At 37.9% G+C, this 25,211-nt stretch overlaps 1 long non-coding RNA gene across 1 annotated transcript in view; it reads left to right on the forward strand.

The window, feature by feature from the left end:
* The window catches only part of LOC112540480 (uncharacterized), a 32,175-nt gene extending 7,034 nt beyond the window's left edge, over nucleotides 1-25,141 (forward strand). The window contains exon 3 of the long non-coding RNA XR_015797297.1: nucleotides 1,038-25,141. This is a non-coding gene — a long non-coding RNA (uncharacterized LOC112540480). The remainder of the gene's footprint in view (nucleotides 1-1,037) is intronic.
* The last annotated feature ends 70 nt before the right edge of the window (nucleotides 25,142-25,211 follow it).

Genomic DNA, 25,211 nt, shown 5'->3' on the forward strand with positions numbered 1-25,211 from the left:
CCAGTGCCATCTCAGAAAAAAAGCCTTGCTGAGCGTGATGTAGTTTATTAAACCAACTCAGGGATGGGCATCCTTTTTTGGCCATGGAGCTCTAGTTCTTCCTGTGAGACCACACCTATTTCTGGGCCTAGGACTTTGTGGGGCATCCTCAGTGGAGAAATAGATACCTTAAGACTTACAGATGGGGAAAATTAGCCTGATTCATAAAGGATTCCAAGGCTTTCTAACAGCTGCTCTAGGTAACTTAATTAAATCTCTGCAAGGCTTAAGGCATCAGTGTTGCTCCTTAAGTCACTCCCACAAAGTGTACCTTTTTACGAATTACTGGTCTGAAGCAAGAAAGAATATAAGGTATTTGCAATTCAACTTCTCCTTGATATCATACTGTCCTTCTTTTCCACCATCACTTCTCTCACTGGATATTCCAGACAAAGATAAACCACAATAGAATGGTGCTGCTTGGGTAGGAGCCCTTTGGCAGCTGCCAGTCCCTTGGCTTCCCATGCTTCCCTACAGCAGCATAGTGGAATGCCTCCTTACAGACTCATCCAAAGGGCTAACTTGGCCCACCACACGTACAGGCCACCGATCATATCAGGAATGCCCAAATTCTTCCTCTACCCAACCCCACTGCAGCAGAAAAACAACTTCCATCCACATCTGTAATTGTGTTTACAGATAGCTCTGTGTGGTTCATCTTCTGAGTTTCATTTCATTCACCTCTGCTCTCACAGGATTTTATGGTATTTTATTTTATGGTATTATATTATGAGCTAGCCAAAGTCAGTTGGAATCAGGAGATGCCTAAATTGAATTAAACAATAAACAAACAAGGAAATAAAATGGCTACTGTGTGATGTGGAAGGAGAGCTCCTTTCCCTCATCCTCCATGGCTTTCCTGATCATCACCCTCCATGGCTTTTTTTTAAAAAAAAACAAAGCATGTTCATCAATGGAATAATGGAAGTCTAGGTTTTGTTCTGTCTTTTTACAAGTTCACTGATACAGTTGTGGACTTTTTTCTTTTTTAAAATCAGATGAAATTGAGTGGCAGAGTATTGATGCTTTTGAACTTTGGTGTTGGAGAAGATTCCTCAGAATACGGTGGACAGCCAAGAAAACAAAGATGAATGAACAAAGCAACCCAGACTTCTCACTCAAGCCACAAATGACCAAGCTCAAATGATCTTATTTCAGACACATTATGCAAAGATCTAGCTCTCTAGAGAAGGCTCTGATGCTGGGAAAGGTGGAAAGAAAGAGAAAAAGAGGATGACCAGCAGCAAGATGGATGGACTTGCTTACAGTGGCAATGGGTGCGCTGTTGGAAGAACCAACAGTGAAGGACCAGGTTAGGGGCAGATCATTATGGAGAAAATCTATCCATTTGGTCACTAAGAGTCAACAATAACTTGATGGCACATAATCAGTCATTCATTGTTCTCTTATAACCCAAATGACAAGAAGAATGGTAAAACTGTGGTGGTGTTGTCTTTCCTCCCTCCCTCCCTCCCTCCCTCCCTCCCTCTTACCAGTCCACCAGTGGATGTGCCAGTTACAAGGGGAAACAATGGAGGGAGGTTCAGACAAATGGTCTATCAACAGAAACCACATAACCTCAAAAACCCACACATGGAACTAAAGCAATTTCCAGCAAGGATAGAAAGGATAGCTACCAATCAGGGCCACAGTTAATGTGGCCTGGACAGAACATCAGGCCACATAGTAGCCAAAACAGAGGAAGGGGTTGAAATTCAGAAAGGGATTTCTCCAACCAGCTTTATTTCCAGCTGGTTTACACTGACAGTGTAGCAGCTTAAGGCTACAGTATAGAAAAACCCTATGTCTCTGCCCAGGAAACCCAGGGAAATCTGGTGCTCCTTTCAACCTTTCTTCTGTGCCTGTGGCCTCTCAGTCAGGCTGTTCCTGAACAAAGTTCTAACTTTTTTTGAAAGACAAGTCATGTTCAAAGCTAGCCCAGGTGACCTGTCACACATGCAGAGGAAGGCCACAGGGTGAACCAGGAGGGAGCTCTCTCAATGCTCTTGCTTCAAGAACCTGTGTGTCAGCTATTTTTTCAAGATGGGTTTATCACTTTTTTAAAGGTAGCCTGACCAATGTGTCACAGGTATAAAGGAGGGATTGCAAGAAGCATTGGAGATGGTCCTTTCCATTTCATCTTGTACACCATTCCACCCCTGTGACCTATTCATCAGGCTACTTGACAGGTAGCTAAACCTGCCATTTTAATGACCCATTGATCCAAACTTGCCCTACCCTACATTACAGAGAATGATTGGTGGTTGCTTTCTTCCTGGCAGGTGATGTTTGGCAGAAGGCAAACAAAGCTAGGGGATTCCATCAATCACTTTCCTTAACTTGTGAATTTGGGGAAACAGAATAATTCAGAATAGGGAAGGGAGTACAGCAAAGATGAATCTTGTTCTCCGATTTCTACAGTGAATATATTATAAGAATGGCAGGAGAGGAAAAGATGATAATTGGAATCAGAATTGGAGACTAAAACACTAACAATCTGAGATATGCAGATGATATTACCTTGTTAGTTAAAACAGGAAAGACTAAGAAGAGTTCAATATGAAAGTAAAAACAGGAAGTGAGAAATCTAGGTTATTATTAAATATTAAGAAGACTAAGGTGGTATCCACTGGCATGCTTGGTAAACTCAAAGTTGATGGTGAAGCTGTGTAGCTGGTAGATAGCTTGGTTTCTGGGACTTGAATAGATAAAGAGAGATAGGTACTGGAGAAGTAAAGAGAAGATTAATTCTACAGAGGAAGGCAAACAGACAAGATCATGAAGAATAAGAACATGTCACTGGCAACAAAGATCATAATACTTAAAACAGTGGTCTTTCCAATAGTAAGTGTGAAAATGGGACATTGACAAGGAGTGAGGGAAAGAAGATAGATGTGTACTAATTATGGTTTTAGAGGTAGTTCTTAAGACTAACAAGGACTGCAGGAAGAACCAATCAGTTAATACTGGAACAAATAAAGACTGATTGCTTCCTTGAAGCAAAGATCAGCAAGTATACTTGGAGTATGTGATGTGAGCAGATAATGGCCTAGAAAAAAAATATGCTTGGCAAGATTGAGGGAAGCAGAAGATGGGAATGGATAAACTAGACAGAGTCAAAGAAATTATTAGAATGTTTTTAGAAAAATACAGGTTTTTACCAAGTCAGGTTGAGGTGGGCATATGTCCACACAATCACTATGCACTGAACTCAACTCAGTGGCCTCTGACAAGAATATCCCACACTGTAATGAGGTGGTTTCATTAGTGGGTAAAGTTGAGGCTGTCATTATCTCTCAATCTAATTTACCCCATAGGACTGTTGTAAGGATGAAGGGGATGGATGGATGAACAGGAAGAATGATGTATGCTGCTTTGGCTCCTGGAGAAAAGTTGATATATGTAAATATAATAAATCATTTCTGACTGCAGCCTTAATAAGTAATTTAAGTGATGCATGATTTGGGTATATGTCCCTATCTAAGTTTCTAGTTTGAAAGGTTATAGGCTATGGCACATTTTTAAATGAAGATTTTAAAAATAGAAGCTTATCCATTATTAAACTCCACTCATTATTCTAGAAGTGCCCTTTTCTTATTGCATTGCTTTGTGTTATCACAAGTAGTTATAATCTCCAATGATAACTCTGTGTTTAATTTTATATTACAGGTGTCAGAATATGGACATTTGCCAGTATTTCACCATTCTTTGGAAAGACTTTTAAAATTATGTCTTTAATATCTTAATTCTTCATTGGTTAGTATGAAGATACAGAGAGGGTTTGCACTTAGCCAAAATACAACAATCATAATAACTACCTCCCTTCAACCTTCTGGTTCTGATTTTTTAACTAAAAGGGCCACATGCAACCTCAGTCTTAATGCTATTTAAACAAGTGTTCTCTCTCACTGGATTTATTTGTAAAATTCCATTTACAATACTGAACAAGAAATTCAAGTCCTTGCTGAATGTATTTTCTTGCAAATTAAATAAACTGAAGTTTTAATTGGCACTTAACTGCTCATAACAGATTGCTGTGGTCTCAGCCAACATTTAGAAACAGCCTAGGCTGGATTTAAAAAAAAAAAGTATTACGGCTGAGATTTGTCTGAAGGAAATCAACAAGAGTAGTAAACACTTTTTTAAAAAAGAAAATGTTTTCTCCTCTGACTTCTGCTTTCCAGCTGTTTGTTTATTGAACTACACATAACACAAGCTTTTTACATAACTGCATCTATGCTTTAAGGCAAATTTGACAGAATATTATTATTAGAATTGTTTCTGTCTAAACCGATTTATTCACACACACATGCACTCAAAAAAAGTTATTCTGAATAAGCGCTATTGCAATATAAACATGGTTAACTGACTGGGAAAACAAACCTAAAATATATATTTACTTAAAGCATTCCTACCTCACTTTTTGAAAACAGCTGCCAGACAGGCTTATAAGATTAGTTATGGTAGATTCTGTCATAAAGCCTACAAAGTTTAGTAATGAGACAGATCCTGCCATGATATACAAAAAAAAGGGGTTGGGAAGATAGAAAAAAAAAACATTAGTTCTTAGTTTAAACATTCTTATAACTTAAATGCACAATTTGATTGATTGATTGATTGATTGATTGATTTCCCACCTTTCCCTCAGGAGGTCAAAGTGGTGTATATAGCATTTCATCCTCCAATTTTTCCTAGTGGGGTAGCCTGGGTGAGAGACAGTGAACTTTTCAATATGAATGAGGCTAGAGTGAAAAGTCTCATGTCCAATGCCTGAACCACTATAATCACTTGGTTTCTCCCCTCTGAAAGAAGAGCCAAACGTATCTAGTCTGGTTGTGGACTTCCTTCTTTGTATTTTGCTATAATTAACACCTTGATCCTTATTTTTGGTGAAAAGGCAGAGTAAAAATCCAATTAATAAATCATCACCAACATCATGAATGACAATTCATATTAGACCTTGTCTGTAAATGCCACCCAGTTCTCCACAAAAGCAAAAGTTTTGTTTCAAAAACAGAATTGAAGGAATCTAGTTCCAAACACCTGCACCTATCTCTTGTCAGGCTTCACCCAGACTATTATTCAAACTCAGAGAGCAGACAGAGATTCAAGGAGATAGCTCATTGATAAATTAGTTTTATTACAGATATTGAAACAAGCATAATTAGAGCAAAACAACAGCAATTGTCAGCACTAAGCTAGATAGCTAGAGATATATCCTCAAGTTCAGCTCTTAAGTCTCTTTTGCTCTCCTGTGCCAAAACAGAAAGTTGGTTGATTATGGGAGGAATGACTGACATCCATGCATTATTTTTCTAACTGATCTGTCTGGCCTCAGAATCTTTGCATCTCCTTTGCATTCTCCTTCTAGCTCTTGTGTCATTCTACTCTCGTGTCCTTCTAAAATGTGACAGGTCTGTAATCCAGGAGCATTAATGTCTGCAGTTTTTATAAATCCCCATGTTTAGAGAATCTCAAAATGCAAATCTTAAAAGCCACCAATATTGCATCTTTGATTCCTAATCCAAATGTTGCTGGTTCCTTGTTTTATTAATAAGCAGGCATTCATTTAACTGAAAAGAAGTCTCACCTGTTACAACCAGTCAGTGTTTATAGAAACGAGGCTGGTTTGTTTTGAGATGTCTTAGGACATTTTGTTCCAGGTCCAGCGTGTTTAAGCTCTGCTGAAGACTGATTGCCTTTCATTGTGTCTCCCAGCATCACTTCTCATTTTAAACAAGAGACCACAGTGTTATCACTGGGACTCTGTTCAAAACAGAGAAGCAAAGAGTATTTTTTTAATCTACAAGCAGACAATGCTACTTTTATTTGATACTCCAGCCCATAAAATCTCTTTTAATTTTTAAAGTATTTTTTTGTTTTCTTTCTGACCTAAATCTTGTTCAAGGTATGGTAAAAAATTATCAGGTTTTCTTTTACCTGTCATCCTTTTTTCAATATTGGTTTCCTTATTCAAACTTTACATTAATTTACACACATGTTGCCTTTCTGAGAAACAAAAATATGCTGTATATTTTGCATTTCAGATGCCTAGGCTTAGAGTAGCTTATCCTACTGGAATTTAATACCATAATAAATTGACAATTGTCTACGCTTAAACAAATAAAATATACATTCCATTGATTTGTTATGGCTCTTATTCGAAAGAGCTAATTTACATAGCTCTTGGGCACTGATGTTATAATAGATTTTAAATGATATACTTAATGTGGTGATTGGATTGAGAAATGGAAATTAATCCCAGGAAGAGAAATTGTCCTTCACTTTTATCTATCAGTTCTCATTCAATATGATAAAAGAGAATGCTTTAAACCTTTTTTCAAAGTAGAAAAAAGTTTTGAAAAAAACTCTAATGGGTGGAGTATGCTGTTATTTATTTAGCCAAGATTTGTATATGTGAATGTCCTGGAGTGTCCCTAAGAAGTCATGAAGCTGAGGACAAGATAATGTGTGGAGAAAGGTTTGACCTCAGTTATCAAGATGTACTACCTCTAATCTCTACAAGCTCTTGGGCAGGAAGGTGAAGGAAGCTTCCTAGAGTTATTCTAGCGATTGATGTGGCTTACAAGTCAATACACAAATAAAAACATAAACTATGAGCGCAGAGGGTTTTGTTTTGTTTTGTTTTGTTTTTAATCAACCCTTCCAACTGATAGTCATGGTACAAGAAACCCAGACAGGATCCTGGAAGTTAACAACTGGCTGCACAGATAATATTGCCAAAAAAGCATTTGGATTCTGATAGTGACATATGTTACCTTTGTGAAGGACTTCTGGGAAAAGACAGGATACATCTTAACAAACACTGGGAAGGAAATGTTTCATAGGTGCTTTGATAGTTTCATTAGGAGGGTGTTAAAGTAATACAAAAGGGATCAGTGGCAAAAGTCCAGCATCAATAGCCAAGGACTGGGTCCTAAAAAGCAAAACACAAAGGGGGAAGCAAGAGGTCACTGTGGGGACTTAGAATTTTGCAGGTCTCTATAAAAGAGATGTCAGCAGGTAGTTCTGCTTAAAACCTCAGATGTTTCTACACCAGATGCACAGAGTATGGGAAACAAACAGGGAAATCTAAAGATCCTAACTTGAGAAGACAAATATATGACAGACATCACTGAAACTTGGTAGGATGGTACTATGATTGGCACACAGCACTGGAAGCCTACAATTTGTTCAAAAGGAGGAGACCAAATAGGGTAGAAGTATTGCACTACACATGAAGAAAAAATACACTTGCACAGAAATACAAGAATCAGAGCATAGAAATCTTTCTGAAAGTATCTGAGTAATTCTGTGCAGCCCTAGAAGCAGCATTCAGAACTACAGGACTTAACCCAGAGACCCAAGAAAACATAAGGCAGACAATCATATCACAGATCAGAAGAACACAGTATCAACACCAACTCAAAGCAGAGGACAGAGCAGCCCTCAATAGCCTAAGGAAGGACTAAACCATCATCATCCTCCCAGCACACAAAGGCCAAACCACAGTTACTATGGATAAATCATCATACCTGCAAAAAGCCAAAAAGTTATTAGAGGACAAAGAAACCTACATCCCAGTTAACACCAACCCAATACAGAAACTAGACAACCTAATCAGGAGAAGCCTTAACGACCTAACCAAGAAAGGCCAGATCACAAAGGAAGAACAGTGGTGGATGAAAAGCAGTGGACCAATCCTCCCACACTTCTATGGATGACCAAAAATACACAAGCCTGCCATACCACTCTGACTAATTGTATCTTTACCAGGGACTCCAACATACAACATAACAAAAGAACTGACAAAAGAGCTTGGACATCTCACCGAGAAGAGTGAGTATTCTATCAACTCCTCACTACAATGCCTCCAGAAAGTCAAAGATGTACACATAGATGAAGATGAAATTATGATCTCATTTGATGTCACAGCACTCTTTACATCCATAAACCCAGAACTAGCGAAAGAATCCATATCAGCAGTATTATACAACACACCCGACCTAACCAAATACATCCATATCAAAATACCCAGAATCATGGACCTCATCAACCTCTGCCTCACTACCTGTTTTCAGTTTGATGGACAAATATACCAACAAATCAAAGGCACACCCATGGGATCACCACTGTCAGGACTCATAGCAGAGATTGTAATGCAATGCCTAGAAGCTATAGCACTTCCACACGTACAACCTAAAGTATGGATCCAATATGTAGATGACACCTTTGTTATAATAAAAAAGGAACAACTAGAGAAGACACATGAAACCATCAACAACATCTTCAAAGGAATAAAATTCACCAGAGAGGAAGAAAACAACAACACGCTACCCTTCCTGGATATCCTCATCAGCAGAGGAAACAACAGTAAATTAGAAATCCAAGTTTATCGGAAGACAACCCACACTAATCAAGTACTCCAGTACCAAAGTAACAGCCTAACCTCCCACAAGAGGAGCTGTGTAAGAACATTATTCAAGTGAGCACAAACACATTGCAGCAACCCAGAACAGCAGAAAAAGGAAACAGACCACCTATACAACATCTTCCAACAAAATGGATATCCATGCAACTTTATCAAAATGTGCCTGACCACTCAACCTACTACAACATGACCAACACAAGCTATGAAAAGGATCACACTGCCATACATCAGAAACATCTCAGAAACCACCAACAGACTGTTACAACCACATGGCATCTCCGTAGCACACAAACCAACTAAAGCCAAAATATCTTAAGTAAACCAAAAGACCCAGTAGCACAAGAAGAGAAACAGGAGTCATCTACAACATACAGCATAAGGACTGCAACGAACACTATGTAGGATGGACAGGCAGAAGGCTGGCAGAGCACATCCATGAACACCAATTAGCAGCCAGAAGACATGATGAAAACTCCTTAATCTCACAACACATTGACAGACTTAACCATAGTTTTAACTGGGAAACTGTCAGCATTTTAGACCAAGCTAAATCCAAAAATGCAAGGAAATTCTTAGAAGCTTGGTATTCACACAAGGCAGCCATCAACAGGCACATAGAGATAAACAACATCTACACACTATGCAGAAGAGACAATAGAAAAGAAAACAAAAGACCAGGACATCTCACCAGCAATCACCACCCAGAGAAGCAGAAATTACCACCAGGCACACATTCAAGCAGTGAACAATACCCTAATCAAGGAACTACCAGAGGAACAAAACAAAACCCCCACCCCCAACAACACTGGCAGGGCATGCCATAGTATATAAACAGAGCAAACCCCATCCCATTCCAGCACTGAAGATGTTACCTAGCCGGTAAGATGAAATGTTTGCAAGAAAAGAACCAAGCTCAGAGAACCCTGAGGACCCTGAGCTACATATATTTGCCCCCTTTGGTATCTGAGTAAGAATAAAAGGAGAGAGAAATAAAGTTATACTGTTGTGGGAGCTTAGAATAGGCACCAATGCAGGCAGAAGATAGAGATGAAGTGTTTCTGCATCAGATTATTAGCCTTTCAAAGAGACATGCAATAACAAGCCAACCAGGGTCACATCTGTGAGATGGGCAGCTATATAAATATAACAACAACAACAACAACAACAACAACAACAATGGATTTCAACTAATTTGACATCTGCTGAGAATGTAACTATGCCATTGTCAGAGATCCAATACATTTTTGTCCTCTGTTCCTGACAGCTTCATTTGTCAAAAGATGGATGAAAAAACAAGGGGGTCTGCTATCCTAGATCCAATCCTCACAAACTGGGAGGAATTCATTGTAGAAATGAAGGCAATCTGGTGAAAAGTGATCATGCTAACCTTAAATTTCTGACATCCCAGAGGAAGAGAAACTGAGAAGAGTCAACCCTGCACACTCAACTTCAGAAAAGCAGATTGTGATGAACTCAGAGGGAAAGTAGGTAAAATCCAATGGTTTTAAATCCTTAAGGAGAAAAATGTCCAGGAAGACAGGAAATTCTATTACATTTGCCACTGAAGGTAGCAATCCTCACAAGAAGGGGGAAAAAAGGAGAAATTTATTTATTTATTTGATTTATTCTGCCTTTATTTTTTGTCAAGTAAGGTAGCATACTTACCTAATGCTCCCACCAACTATTTTCCCGACAACAACAACCCTGTGAGTTGGGTTGGGTTGAAAGAGACTGTCCCAAAGTCACCCAGCTGGCTTTCATCTAAAGAGGCTAGCATGGATATATGCAACACTCTCTAACATGCTTAGCAGAAAAGGAGACCTATATAGGAAATGGAACCAGAGGAACATAACTAAAAAAGAGTACAAAATAGTATCCAGAAACTGTAGGAACCGTTTCAGAAAGGCTAAAACTCAGAATGAGCCAAGGCTTGCAAAAGATACCAAGAACAATAAAAGAGGGCTCTTAGAGTAGATCCAGTGGATGGAGAAAGCAAAGAATTGGTAATTGGTGATGGTGAGAAGGCAGAACTTTTTTTAATAATAATTTTATTAAAGATTATAATTACAATAGTAAAAACTAATAAAAACTAAAAGAAAAATAGAAGAATAAAAAGAAAGAGTAGAAGGTGCAGAAAAGAAAAAGAAAGAGAAATAGAAAAGAAAGAAAAGTAAGAAATATATAATATATAAAGAATTTACTTCCCATCTTTATCACAAGTATAAACAATGTTAGTAACTTATCACCTCCTCTTAAAATACAACAAATTATCTCTTCTTCCCATATCCCATGTCATATCTATAAACCTTGTCATAATATCATTGCTTGTGTCCCCCTGTGGCCTTCAGATGCTAAAAAGATATTTTAAAAAAATATAGTTTCCTGGAGGAAAAAAAAAAGTCCTTCCTCTTCTAATGGTTTAAGCATGTTTAAGGTCTTTGCATCCCCCCAAAAATATTAATACCAGATAAAGCTTTTGTAAGCATGACAAATTTCAGAAGCAAATATTTGCTTACCTTTTTTTCCCAGAAGCTTATATAACTGAATTGGAAATGAGTCACATCACTATCAATGAATCATGCCTTTATTGCTTTTTTTCCAGGTTTAGTCATCATATACATGATTTGGGAGCTATTCTTTCAAAAATGAACACTCAAAATGTAGACTGCTAATTGCTGTATCTAAATTCTTCTGAACTTGTAAATTATGAGTATCTTCCAAATCAGGAGCTGAAATTTCATATACAAAGTGATCAGCAGGGTGGGCCTTTCCTACTCTTCTGCATAATATGATTTAGAACGCATCCTCTGCATGTTTACTCAAAAGTAAAATGCATTGTGTTGATTAAGTAGACATACTTAGTTCTTGCTGCACAAATATTTCATAATTAATTTCTTATATCCTCTTTTAATGCAAGAGTTTAAACAGGAACACATCTTTTTTTTAATTGTCCTTAATATGATTTAACAGTGCCCACAGTAATGGGACTATTTTCCAGTAACACAATACGGCTCCAATAATTCTATTATCAGATATACTGTTGCCTCTATCCAGCATGCATATTCCTGATAAAGCCACAATTATTTATCTATTTTGGTAAAAATGTAATGCTGCTTAGGATGTTTCTGTATTAGCTCTTTCCTATTTCTTCTTTAGTCAGGTCTGTTAATGTCCTCAGTTTTATCAGGTAACATCTATTAAGTCCTTTCAAAAGAAATCTTATTGCTGTGACAGGACTGTTGCACCTCCCTCTCTCCCTCCTTTTGTCAGCTGGAAGAAGAATGTGAACACGTCAGAATAAACATGTCAACATAGGACTGACCTTGGAATGGAATTTCTTTGGTGGGTCCAGGTTTTTTTTTCCTATTATAATACGTACCATAGTTTGTCCATTCAATCTGTTACAGCAAGTTCAGTATCTGTTTTCCTGCTCTGTATTTTCATTGACTGTGCAGGTTGAAGCATAGTAATATTCTGTATTTGTTACATTGATATGTATTTCATAAAAATACACATCAACATTAGTAAGAACTGATGTTGAAATAAGAATATATTTTACAATATCTGAAATAATACTTTTTTAAAAAAAAAAAGGTTACCTACATGATATGATCACCTCGTATGAAGACACCAACCCATTTCATTCTAGCCTCCCCAATAGGATGTATGGGACAATTTAGAGAAATTGTTCAAGAAAAAATCTATTTAGTGTATGTAGATCTAACTGATGAGGAAGGGTGTTGCAGTATAATGGGATGCTTTGTTAAACACTGGTGTGTAACTACTGTTTTAATTTGGCTCTCAACTACTTTTGAGAAAACCACAGGATTGTGTAAAGCGTTTGTTTATGTTGAATTTCTAGTTTCTCTGCGTTGAAACATTACTACAGGAAACCACCAAAGAAGATTCATTCTTTTGTCTAGGTATAATGTGTCAGCAAGCAATAACATTTCAACACTATTATGGTTAAGAATGTAACATAAAGAATGTAAACTCAGTTCACAGTAATCACATAAATAGTTCACATATTTTGTTGATGATGTCTTTTTAAAGGATAATTCATCATGTTGTGGCCTCCAGAAAATAAAATTAAAGGTAAGATGGAAGAATACTGTTTGGGTTCATATAAGACATAATAGTATAATTAATAATTTTTGTAACTCTCAAAATGGTTGGCCTGAGAACATGAACTAAATAAACCTTCCCCACCTAATGCAATCTGAATCTGTACTGTAGAACTTCACTTGGCACCAGCTGGCATTGTGAGTAGTCAGGGTCTATGAGAGTTGTAGTCCCAAATGTCTGGATTACAATTCCCATTGTCCCTGATTTTTTAATTTTACTTTATTCCTTTATGTCATTGTTGACTCCTGGCAACTGCTTACACAAGTCCCTGCAGTTTTCTTGGTAAGGTTTTTTGGAAGTGGTTTGCCATTGCCTTCTTCCTAGGGCTGAGAGAGAGTGAGTTGCCCAAGGTCACCCAGCTGGCTTTGTGCCTAAGGTGGGACTAGAACTCAAGGTCTCCTGGTTTCTAGCCTGGTGCCTTAACCATTACACCAAACTGGCTCTCCACTCCCTGACTACCCTTGTCAAAGTTAATTGTAGTGGCAGGACTGCGCCTGTAGGAAGAAGGTGAGGCCATCCTCTCCCAGAAGTCCACAGGTGATAAAAGAAATTACTTTATTAGAAAACATAAAAATTCCTTTTCAGATTTCAGTTGTCCACAGGTAATATATTCAGTGGCAAAGAGATACAATGGAATGCTAAAATCACAGACAGCATCTTAAAAGAATTTCCTGTGGAATGATGCAGAGGATAATATAATTTTGGGGTAGATTACATGACAGAAAGTATCTGCCAATGATATAGGAAACTCTGCTGCACAGATTCCAAGATATACCAAACATGCAATAACTGAGCTTGCATAAATAAACATCAGAACAAGGACAGAGGACTTAATATTGAAAACCTACATTATCTATGTATCTACAGCAACATATCAAAAAGCATGGAACTTTCCAGAGCCACTGGAAATACTACAGTGGGTAATTAGCATGGTCAATCTGAAAGGGAGTGGCCTTTGGTTATTCCAGCCTTAACCCGTTTCTGTACATAACAATAAAAGAACAGATAAACAGATAAAATAGGACACCAGATGATCCCTTTGAATTCTCCACCATGAAGGAAATAATCTGGTGGATGGGGCCCACATATCAAACAGACACAAGATGCTTGGCTGAAATATGATTGGCTAAGTTATGATTTAGTGTGATGTGTCTACACAATCCTTCAATCTGATTTATGGTCAGCCTATGTGCCCACTGATTCTCTTGAACAATTAATACCCTATGCTAAGACTTTTTTTCTCCCCAGCAAGGCTCACTTCCAGATGCAGAGCCTGGGTAGAGAAAGAATGTTGCTGCCAGCCAAAAGGTAGAAGTAGTAACAAGTGGAGGTGACATAATGTTATTGCAATTCCACTGCTTCCTGCTGCATAGCCCTTGCTTGAAACTCACTGAGCCTTCTTTGCTTTTGCAATGCAGATGAGTTTCAGAGTATCTTGCTCTTTTGAATACTTTGGATAAGTTTCTTCCTACTTGATTATTACACTAGCAGTCTTTCTCTACAGATACAGCCAAGGTCTTGCTACCCCCTTGGGAAAGGTTGACACTTTCCTTTTCTATTTGCATCTCTTTCCCTTCCTTCCCTTGTCTTTGCAGATTTTAACCCTAATTAATGTTGATTCTTTTCAAATACATCATTATACAGTATCTACTTTTTGAAGTATATGTATATGTATATGTATAGAGACAGACACAGTTATTTTATGACTGAGATTGATCAAGAACCAGCAATATTAAAGGACCTTCACAACAATGAAGAGGAAAAAGATGAGGCCAACTTCAACAGTTTCCCAACTAGGTAAGGCTACAGACACATTGGTTCAAAACTTGTACTAATTTTAATTGGCTTAATATGCTGTGTGAACCAGCTGTTGTGGTTTATTCAAAAAACATTGTTATCCAGATCATAGGCTAAAACAGTGTGTGAACCTGATGCCCTCTGGGCATAAAGGTGAAATATAAATTGATATATTATAAATATATAATAAATAATACAAAAGTCACTGTCATCAAATGGTGCAAGGATCAAACTACTGTAGATATCTCAATGTTCAGCCAATAGGCCAACACATGTTCGTTAAGATTTTGACATTAGTTGGACTGACTATGTGAATCCCTTGCAGCTTTGTAATTCCGCAGTTGTAACAGGAAATGCAGACATGAGTGAAACTAGTTTGACAAGGTTAATTTAGCAGATTCTCCTGTAACAGGGAGATCATCTCTGAATAAATGGAAGGGGCCAGATGCAACTCTGAGAAGAGCAACTTTTTCCTCTATTTCCCTCTCCCACTAGTCATCCTCTGTGATGAAGACAGTCATTCATGACACATATATGTAAAACACACACATAGCTTATTTCTAGTATATGCAGGAATAAGCTAAGGCTAAATCTATACAACATGTGGCTGCCTAGTTTGTGGTTCAAGATATCACACAAAGACAGCCAACAAGGAGTTGGAATTTAGCTCTCATTCAACTAGCAAGGAGTGAAAGGCAAGTTTGTTGTGAACATGGAACCGTTCTGAAACACTATAGTAGTGTTTAATAATGAAAACAAAAAGAATTAAAGAATGAGAAGTTAAAACTACAGAAAACACACTTTAAATATAAGTGGTAAATAACAAACTTGCGCAGAAAGATAGACGAGAGTTTGGGGACAAAATGTAGAGGTCTCCTAAACCTGCACCTGCATACTTGAAGCATAATAAGCATTACTGAGTCTGACTTATAGAAGACACTAAGCAGAATGAAGTAATACTGTATAACTGTATAAGGTATATCATAGACCACTGTCTATTTTTACATCCTTTTGGTGGCCTTCAGAGACCTTCCTTTAGTCTATAGTTCTAATATTAATATTAAGAATTTTATTGAGATATTTCAGTGTTCTAATTTTATAGTATTGTGTTAACAATACTAGCTTTTAGTTATCTTTTATAAGTTTCAATGGTATTATTGGAGTGGATATAATTTTTCTTGCTTGCATTTTATGCTTTATACGGAAATAAAGATTTGATTGATTGTAGACTATCTCTGTTTAGAAGGATATTTATTGAATAAGGTATGCAACATCCAGTAAACTGCCCACCCCTTTTTTTCCCTTTAAGTGGTGCTTTCACAGTTCATGAAGATGAGGTATGCCTCCTGATTAGCTGCCTTGTGCTGTGAAACAGGTTTTGAACTTCAAATATATGCAGCGTAAACACACTCTCTGCTAGAAGAGATGATGAGTAATCCTCCGCTGCCTTCTATAGAATTGGTGAATTGATGTGTAAAAACAATAGGAAGCTATATAAAATGGGGGGAGGCAAAACATTTGATTCCAGTATTGTCTACTACCCTGACAGGAGGAACTCTTTGGAGATAGTTCTTGGCACTCCCTAACTGCTATTTTTCACCTGAGATTGAAATTTGAACATCTACAAGGAAACCAATATGCTCTCAAAGCTATGATCCCTCTCCAAAGTATGCCTGAAGTGAGCTGACAACTGTCCTACTGCAGGGGTGTCTGCAGGGAGGGGGTTAAAATAGTCAAGATGGGAGACCACAATAATATGATTGAAACCCTGCCCTTTTTTACCTGCATTGTGACCCTGACCTGTTGGAAGAAAAAAAATCAACATTCCCCCAGCTTTTTACTGGCTGCTTCATACACTTTATTAAGCTTGGATAGTGTTAACCCTGCTTTAATGAATAAAACACTTTGCTGGGTATGCACAACACACTGAACCATATACTAATCATACTGGTGTGATTTGCATACCTGACTGACTTGTAAAAAATAAAACTAACCACAAGGTAAAATCAATCAAGTTTGTTGCATTATATGAACATAAGCACATAGTTATGATTTACCCTTTGCCTCAATAAAATTGATTTTGAATGAGTACCTACACCACTGAAAGTTTCTGCCATCCTTAACGTTTTGCACTTTTCAGGTAAAAGCCCCTCTTTTTTCATCGCATATCACACATTTACTAATACAATTAAGTATTATGGCATAGGAGAGAAATCTATGAAGAAGTTTATAACACAAATTGATGTGTGTCATTTACACATATCCACAGACTTCAGCTAAACACACTGAAATAATAGTCAGCTATAAGCTGAGAAGATGCAAAATTACTTATGTGAACTACTGCATGCAGGAATATCCATTAGTCTGTTCAATCCAGAGTGTTTACAATGCCTGGTTGTGTACATACCTGCTATGGTTCAAATGCTATGAAGCTTGGTTAAGTTTGTGAGAAGGTATTTCTAATCTTAGTAAAGTTTTAAAAATATTAACTCTGAAAATCTTAATTAAACTATCAATAATGGAGGCAAAGCAGTAGAATTACAAGTCGAATCCCAGTCTCAGAACTTATTTGTATCGTGGGCTGTATTCAGCTGTAACACAAGTAGCCATAAACTCTTCCTTAAATGAAGCAGAGGCTTAATGTAACCACTCATTCTGAGTATCAAGTTAATATTAGTTTTCTCTAGTTTAAACCCAACTAGAACTGTAACTTTTAAAAATATGTTAAAAAGCAATGGCCATGACAAGGGATACATAAGTAAAACCAGGAAGCACAAATAAATATAATATATGCCACAATGTGCTTTCATGCGTACTGAGTTCTTTTCCATAGAAAATATGAACATTTATTTTCTCATAGGGTTTTTTGTTTATTTTGTGGGGGTTGCAATCACTTTCAAAAATAATATTGTTTTCCTCTTAATTCAGGCTTCTCCAAAGTGGTTAATACTGACTCCCAAGGATCGATGGGACTATCCAAGGGGTCAATGTTGTTGCTGTTGTTATTATTTGTAGTACTATTAAAGTAGCATTTATTAAATTATTTTCATATAATAAATGCCCAGGGGTCGATGAACAATCTGAAACTTCATGAAGGGGTCAATGAGCTGAAGAGTTTGGGGATCCCTGCTTCAATTCCTCAAATGGCAGATACACTCAAGCAGACCTGGGGAGACTTTCAGTCCTTGGATTTTATTAGGTCTTTGAGGACTTTCCATTCAGCCCATAAAGAAGTCAGTGGAAGCTGCTCATGGGAAGTCACCAGCTAGAGACACTGGAAGGACTTTACTCTGCCTTCTCTTTTCTAAGCATCTTAACTCAGCACTTTACTTCACCCTTACCTTTCCCATTTGGACATGGCTTCAATAACTGGGCCCATACATTACACAAAGTGTTTTTTTTTTTATCTGCGCTCAGTCATTGCTGACCCTGCAGTGACTGCTTGAACGAGTCCTTGCAGTTTTCAAGGCAACTGTTTTTCGGAAGTGGTTTGCCAGAGCCTCCTTCCTAGGGCAGAGCCCAGCTGGTGAGCGTAGGAGGCGGGGTTTCCATTGCTTCGCGCCCTTTTCGGGCGTGCACGGTTTTTCGTACTTACCGGCAACTGCTCCCAACTCCTTTTTTGCAAGGCGCCGCCAGCATTTTTCCTCCCACCGGAGTGAGAGTCCCCATTTATCTACTCACGTAAGTTTTCGAACTGTTGGGTTGACAGGAACTGGGGAGGAAACAGGAGCTCACCCTGTTTAACGTGAAGGCTGGACTCGAACCACTGAAGCATCGACCATTTCTGGCCAGCAACTTTCAGCGTCATTAAGCCGCTGCGCCACCACGTCCCCCTTTACACAAAGTTATGGTCTGCTTAACTATACTTTGTGAAATAAATTGCAATTGGCTGGTTCAATATGCAAAAATATAAATCATGGTATATATATCACAATGGCTGGTTTTGCACAGTATACTAAGTTGGCCAAACAAAACACACCATGGCTTTTTGTTATCTCTGAACCCGGACCAAGCATGCACATGAGGGTGTCTATTTAATTATGGTTTGCTGAATAAACTAAACTCAGTTCGTTAGCATAACAAGCTATAAAACAGAGTTTACAAATTAATATGGCTGGGTGACACAATATACTAAGCCAAAAGGAAACAAATCATATTATGGCTAAGCATGATGTATGAATCCAGTGGGTATTATATAAGTGAGGACTTGAGATTATAATCATACTTCATGCTAAAACATAGTATGGTTGCTTCCTTTTGACTTAGTAAGATCTATGAACACAGGCATTGTGATTTATTGAATAATTGTTTGATTATGTGCCATCAAGTTGTTGTTGACTCTTAGTGATCACATAGATTTTCTCCATGATGACCTTATTGAATAAACCTTGTTTAAAATAAAACATGGGTATGGATTTATAGGATCAGTTGCTTTTTGAGGAAAGAGCTCTAGAAACAATATGTTTCTAATATTTGTGTAGTTCTCATGGATACCTGCTACTCCAGTGCAAATACCTTCCTTTATTTGTCATGATGCCTGGGGAAGAATTCTGGAGAACTCGAAAACCTACACGTATATTTGTGACCTTGACTGTTTAATTTGGCTTTCCACATTCTATACCAATATGCATTATGTTGTCCTTGTGCCTATAAATGTCCTAGATAGAGTATAATGGATATTCCAATACCCTTTCCAGAGATGACTTAACAGTTGTGCGAAGCAGGGAACATGTATGCCATTACTCTTTTTGTGTGTGTGTTTATTCTGTTTAGCAGAGAAAAGAATAATATTTTTCCTTCACAAAGTAAAAGGTAAAAAGGTTAAGTAAAGCTCAGATAGCCACCGGCATCTTAAATCATACCCTGCTTTAGGGAATGGTGCAACTAAAACTGGACTAACTAGTCTGGGAGCAAGGGGGTAAGGAAAGTTGAAAAGATGCATTTGTTTGGTAGGCTGGCCTATTAAAGAGGGTTTGTTTTTTTTAATTTTTAGGGAGACAAGATAGAAGTTGCTTTGGGGCTGTGTAATTTTATTACACAGATGGTGGAAATCTTTAGTGCTTTAATGAGGTTGTCAAAAAAGTCAAAATGGCAGCTGTGAACTGCCTGATCAAAGCCTTGTGCATATTTCATATGTGCATATAGAAAAGATATGGGGCTTCAGTTGATCCCCTTCTTCCCTGGATGTCTTTGTGCTATTTTGCAGTTGTCACTGTTTGTAAAAGAGAAATCACAGAAGAATAGATGTGTTTCTAACACTATTTCATTAGGCTTTTGAAATGGTTTAGAGAAATGGTTTGTTAGAAAGCATGAGGCCACAGACTAGGAGTAAGCAATCTTTTGATGATCAGCAGATGTGTCTGCAGGGTATAGCAAAAAAGGCAAGATGGCTGCCACAACAGTGCAATCATGATACACATAAAAATCAAATGGAGCTTCAACTGCTTCATTGTGGCCTCCATCTTGATTTTCTGACAATTCCCTGAAGACACCCCTGACAAGCCGCCAACTGAATTTTTTTTTTTAGGGCTAGGACTCCCAATGCAAAATTATTGGCCAAGATCCTGTAGAGGTTTTTCATGGTTTGGGGAAAAATTAGGGATGTTCTTGTTTTTTGTTAGGCATATTTTGTTGTGCATATTTTAGGACTTAAGCTACCAATTGTAGATATTTCTCACTTCAAAATGGTAGGAAATCATGCCAACTGTTTTTAGCAACTGTGCAAGATGGTTCTAGGGCTATAAAAAGGGGGTTTGGAGGCCACCTGCAACCCTGGTGCTTCAGTTTTAAAAATGGAGGGAAGGTGAATGTTCCTTCATCCACTTAGAGAGCTGTTAGTATAAAGGACTTGATAATCTATTTACATCAATCCCTTCCTTAAGCTGCTGAGAAGCTTTGCAAATGTAATAAGCAAAGAAAAGTCTAAATTACCTTTGCTATGACAAGCCATGGATATCATAAAATTCCACAAGGCATTACAGTTCAGAGATCCTAGTCAAACCTCAATTTGGCCCTTGGGATGATGCAGAAGGTTCAAGCATTCTGTCCTTTTCCTGCCCCAATTCCTTCTCTACTACTTGGGCCACCACATCTAGAGTTGGTTATGATATTTGAGTTGAGTGAACAAAACCACAAGTGACCAAGTTCACACAACATTCTAGAGGGCTACAACATCCTACAGTGGGTACAGCCAGGATTTTTTTTGCTCCTAGTATTTTTGCAGGGAGCTTACATTATGTTTTTAAAAAGATGTTAAGCCTGCTAAAGAATTTCATTATTTCTTTGTGTATTTCCTGCAGAGAACCATGTCACCAAATTATGGCAACTGAACTTACAAGCAACTCTGGAAGAAATAAAACAGGTTTGGTGGGGTGGCCTTTAAGATTCCACCCAGCTGTAAACCTTAAACTATATATAGTATCACAATGGTTGGGTTCATATATTGTGGTAAGGTGACTGAAATTTATAGAACCTGAGATCCCAACACATCTGGAGGGCACCAGGTTTGGAAAAGCTTGGTTATGAACTCAGCCATAGTTTGCAATTAGAAACGGTTTGCAATTAGAATGAGGGGGAGAGAGATGGATCTAAGTTAGCTGGTAGGCAGAGCTCAGAATTCTTATCTACAGATCAGTAATATTATTTCATTGATTACAGTCAGCTTCAGGAGATCCAGTGCTGTTTCATAAACATAGGGAACTCGATCTAAGGAGCACTGTTTCAAGAAATCCTCACAAACTAGAGGGAGCATGTGTCAATGCAAAATATCTGTTAAGGATTTTTAAGAAGCTGAGAGTAGTTTTAGTTTTTGAGGCAGAAGATTAATAATCTAAAGTTCTCTAAATCTTTCAGTAAGTTACTCTGATAACCAGTGTTGGCATCTGACAAGCACAATTAAATGGCAAAAAATTAGAAATCTACTTTTTAAAAAATCTAAACCTTGTTTATGTATAAGTTTGTAATTCATGCAGCATGAAATAAAATGTTAAAATAATGCTAGTTAATGAAGCAATCAGAGGAGAAAGTGGGTGGAGGGAGATTAAAGAAGGAAAATCCCAACTGAAAATGGCCAAATGGAACCGGTTAGTGAGCTAATAAAAATACAAGCTGCCTAATAGGCCATTCCATCAACACACAACAATCATTTGAGTTGCTGCCTCCTCCCACTTGTAATTTAAAGCTAGGAAGTATGTGGGATCTTATTTGACTATCAGTCACTCAATGGACTAGTTTTGTCATGTACAAAGAAATGTAATTCAGACTGGAGATGAAAACCCGCATTGCCCACAAGAGCTTTTAAAATATATTGAACTGGATGGACGGTATAGAGTAGAAACTGCTTTATTTACTGTATACCACATACCACAGCCCACTGTTCAGAGTTATTGTTTTCAGTATTGGTCAGTATCATTAAGGACAGTGATACTTTCCATTGGTAACTGGCATTTTTCCAAATTTTAATTTGTCCTAAATTGATTAAAAAGACAACCCTGAAAATGAGATACCACCAGTTACATACCAAAAATAAGATAATCTAGATGCTGAAAAAGAGTTTTATTCTAAGTCCAATGTATTTTTTAAAAAATCCTTCCACAGGGAGACACTTTGAACAGCGATTTTATTTCCAAGGGATGCAATACAATGACATTCTGAAAATGAGTATTATTATAGGAAATGCGCTGTTGAAGAATTTTTCTAAAATCCACTGGGCTTGGAATAAACTTGCTCATATTAGGTATGGTCATTGTTCCAGGAAGGAGCAGGCAAATGGAAAGAATTACTTTAAAACTTGCAAAAATGCCAGCCATGCTTCTGTTGTCTCTGGCCACAATCCATTAATCAAAAAAGGTTATGTTGAAGATGTCTTTCATCCAGAGGAAGTCAACTACAACAGCTGAATTAGAGATGTGGTTATCATGTCCCTCTTCCCAGCACACACAATAACCAACATCACTGTAACATCCTATTGTACAAAATGCCCTTTTGTCATAGTTTCTTTTTCAGAGCTTTTTAAATTTTAAGTGAGCACAATATAAGGAGACGAATAAATAGCTGCATGTCTTACATCCTGTCATTTGAGTTAAGATCTCTGTGAAAAAAAATGCTAGCTTGGCAATGGTGTATTTTAGCATCATACTTAACTGCCCTCTTAGACATAATGGATATATTTCCTACTATTATGTCAATGTATAGCACATAACTATATCAACATAATTAGTTGACAGTATACACTGTCTGCATCCTTCGTACCTTACAGGCTTCAATGTGAGATCACAGAATCCACCACAGATCTACTAGATAGATTCCTGTCAGTCCCAGTAGATGGATCACATCAGGAAATCAACTCTAAAGGCTAAAGGCTAAAACTATATTTACACTATTACATTATTTGGCTATAACAACAGAATCTTGGAAATCTGATTGTGTTGTACCTCCTCCTCTTATACCTCAGTGAATTAGAGAGATACCTTCCTGAGCTGCTTCTGAGTACAGTACAGGCAGTCCTCAACTTATGACCATTCATTTAGCGACCATTCAAAGTTACGATGGTGCTGAAAAAAGTGACTTATGACTGGTTCTACACTTACAACCATTGCAGCATCCCCAGGGTCATGTGATCAAAATTCTGGTGCTTAGCAACTGGCATGTATTTATGATAGTTGCAGCGTCCTGGGGTCACGTGATCACCATGTGTGACCTTCCCAGGCAGCTTCCAACGAGCAAAATCAAAGGGGAACCACATGAATCACTTAATGACCATGGTGCTTCACTTAATGACTGCTGTCAAAAATGTAAAATTGGATGCAGTCATGTTATGCCTTAACAACTGCACTGCTTAATGACAAATTTTCCAGTCCCTATTGTGGTCATAAGTTGAGGACTACCTGTATTATCTGTTTTGGACTTTAAAATGCTTCAGCCCTTTTCCTAAGCCACAGCTCCTGCATATCTTTGTCAAGGTCATCTTCCTCACTCTCTGCAACTCCTAATGATTAAGGCTGCCATAACTAGGATTTCCATTCCCTGAATGTATCTTTGGCAGAAGATATATTATCATCCTAAAATAAATGGTTTTAACAATGTTGCACTAAAAACCTTGGGTAAGGGGCATGTAATTGTGGCTATCATGTTGTCTAAGCCAGAATTACTACCATCTTGGGTTCCTGGAAACTGAGACTTGTACCCCATATTTGTTATATGTTGCATGTCCTCCACTTCTAGCAACTCCAAATGGTAGCTATTTTTAATTTAATTCAGATGTGGTAAAGCAAAAAGTTGGTTAAAAATCTGTGCACAATGGGTGGTATAAAGTTGGAGCGCATGCTTGTTAACCAACTTTTTAGTCAAGGATGTTCCACAAGCACAACCTTAATGTGAAATAATTTCCTCTCCCTGTCCCAAAACTTCCAGAGATCCTTAAAAGACTCACCTGCATACCTACTTGCTCCTTCATGCCAATCATCTAATACTGAATGGGAAGATATCCTCTATCAGCAATACACTGGTAGAGCCCAAGCACACACCTATGATGTTTAAGCCTATTTAGTCCACTTTCACATTGCCTCGGCATGTCATGCTGAAAAAAGTTTTGCAGTTGCAGAGATTCTAGGAAAAACACATCTCCTTTTGGACTGATGAAAATTCAAAGGCAAAAAGTGCATGAAACCAAGGCCTCTGAGTAACCAAGAAATCTTCCGATAGTCACCAGCTGTGTGACTATAGTTCCGCAGTATAAAATCTCATAGAGCAATTGTTTAAAATGTTTGGGGTCTATTTTAAAAAAGAATTTGTTTCTGAGTTTATGTTCTGCTACATTTGCCTGCAGAAACGGAAAAAAATCCATTTTTGGCCAAGGTGTGTATTCTTCTAATAAAAGCAGAACTGGAGAGGTTACACAACATTCACTCAGCACAGTACAAATATGGTTGCCTGGCAACAAGGAGGAAATGTATTGGAAAGCAAGGCAGGCCTTAGATAAAGGAAAGCCTCTTTAGGGTGGGAGAGCTGAATTTGCCCTGACCAAAATACATATTGCCTGTGATTGCAGATGAAACGTTTTGCAGCCTGCCTACAATGCCCTGTGGGCTGTTTCTTGCAGCACTTCATGAAGACCCCCTTTGGGAAGAGACAAATATCTGGGCCACCCTTCCTCCAAGGAGATCAGAATGTCATGCAGGGCTCCCTCAGCCTCCATTTTATTCTAACAATTCTGGGAAGCATGGCTAGACTGAAACATGGTGACTCACCCAAACTCACCTAGTATGGAAAGGTTGGTGACCAAGGAGAAAACCAATCAACAGGATTTAGAAGTCAGTCAATTCTGCCATGTCCTGAACCTCGTTCCAGGAAAGCCAAGTCCTTGCTAACTGCAGCTGCAGAGCCCAGACTTGTCACCTGCAAAATCACATTTCTCAGCCATAAATGTAATTTATTGCTTGTGAAATAGGGTTTTGTTGATCTTACAGAGGCTATTGATCATAGGATGCTAGTTTTATAGTTCTGGGGCCTGGTAGATATTTATGGGGCTGCTCTTGTCAGGGCTGCCTGACAAATGATTTCTAATACTGTCACCAGGATCTTTTGGGAATAGTTTTCCCATGCCTGTAGGTTGGGTCCATGAGACAACTATGGCAATGGAGCAAGAATCTGCTATATTTGCATGCCAATAAAAGTATGATGTAAATATACTGAATGTTTAGTGATGCAATAAAAATGACAGCAATTATTGTCATGAAGGTTTTGTCTGTCAATAATTTTTATTAAAGCTTTTAAACAAGATAAAAACTAATACAAACTAATATAAAGTATGGAAGGAAAA

The sequence above is a fragment of the Python bivittatus genome, unplaced genomic scaffold (assembly GCF_059951505.1).
Source record: "Python bivittatus isolate LINGU-HERP-01145 unplaced genomic scaffold, Pbiv_v1 ctg000020_np1212, whole genome shotgun sequence".
Taxonomy (NCBI): Eukaryota; Metazoa; Chordata; class Lepidosauria; order Squamata; family Pythonidae; genus Python; species Python bivittatus.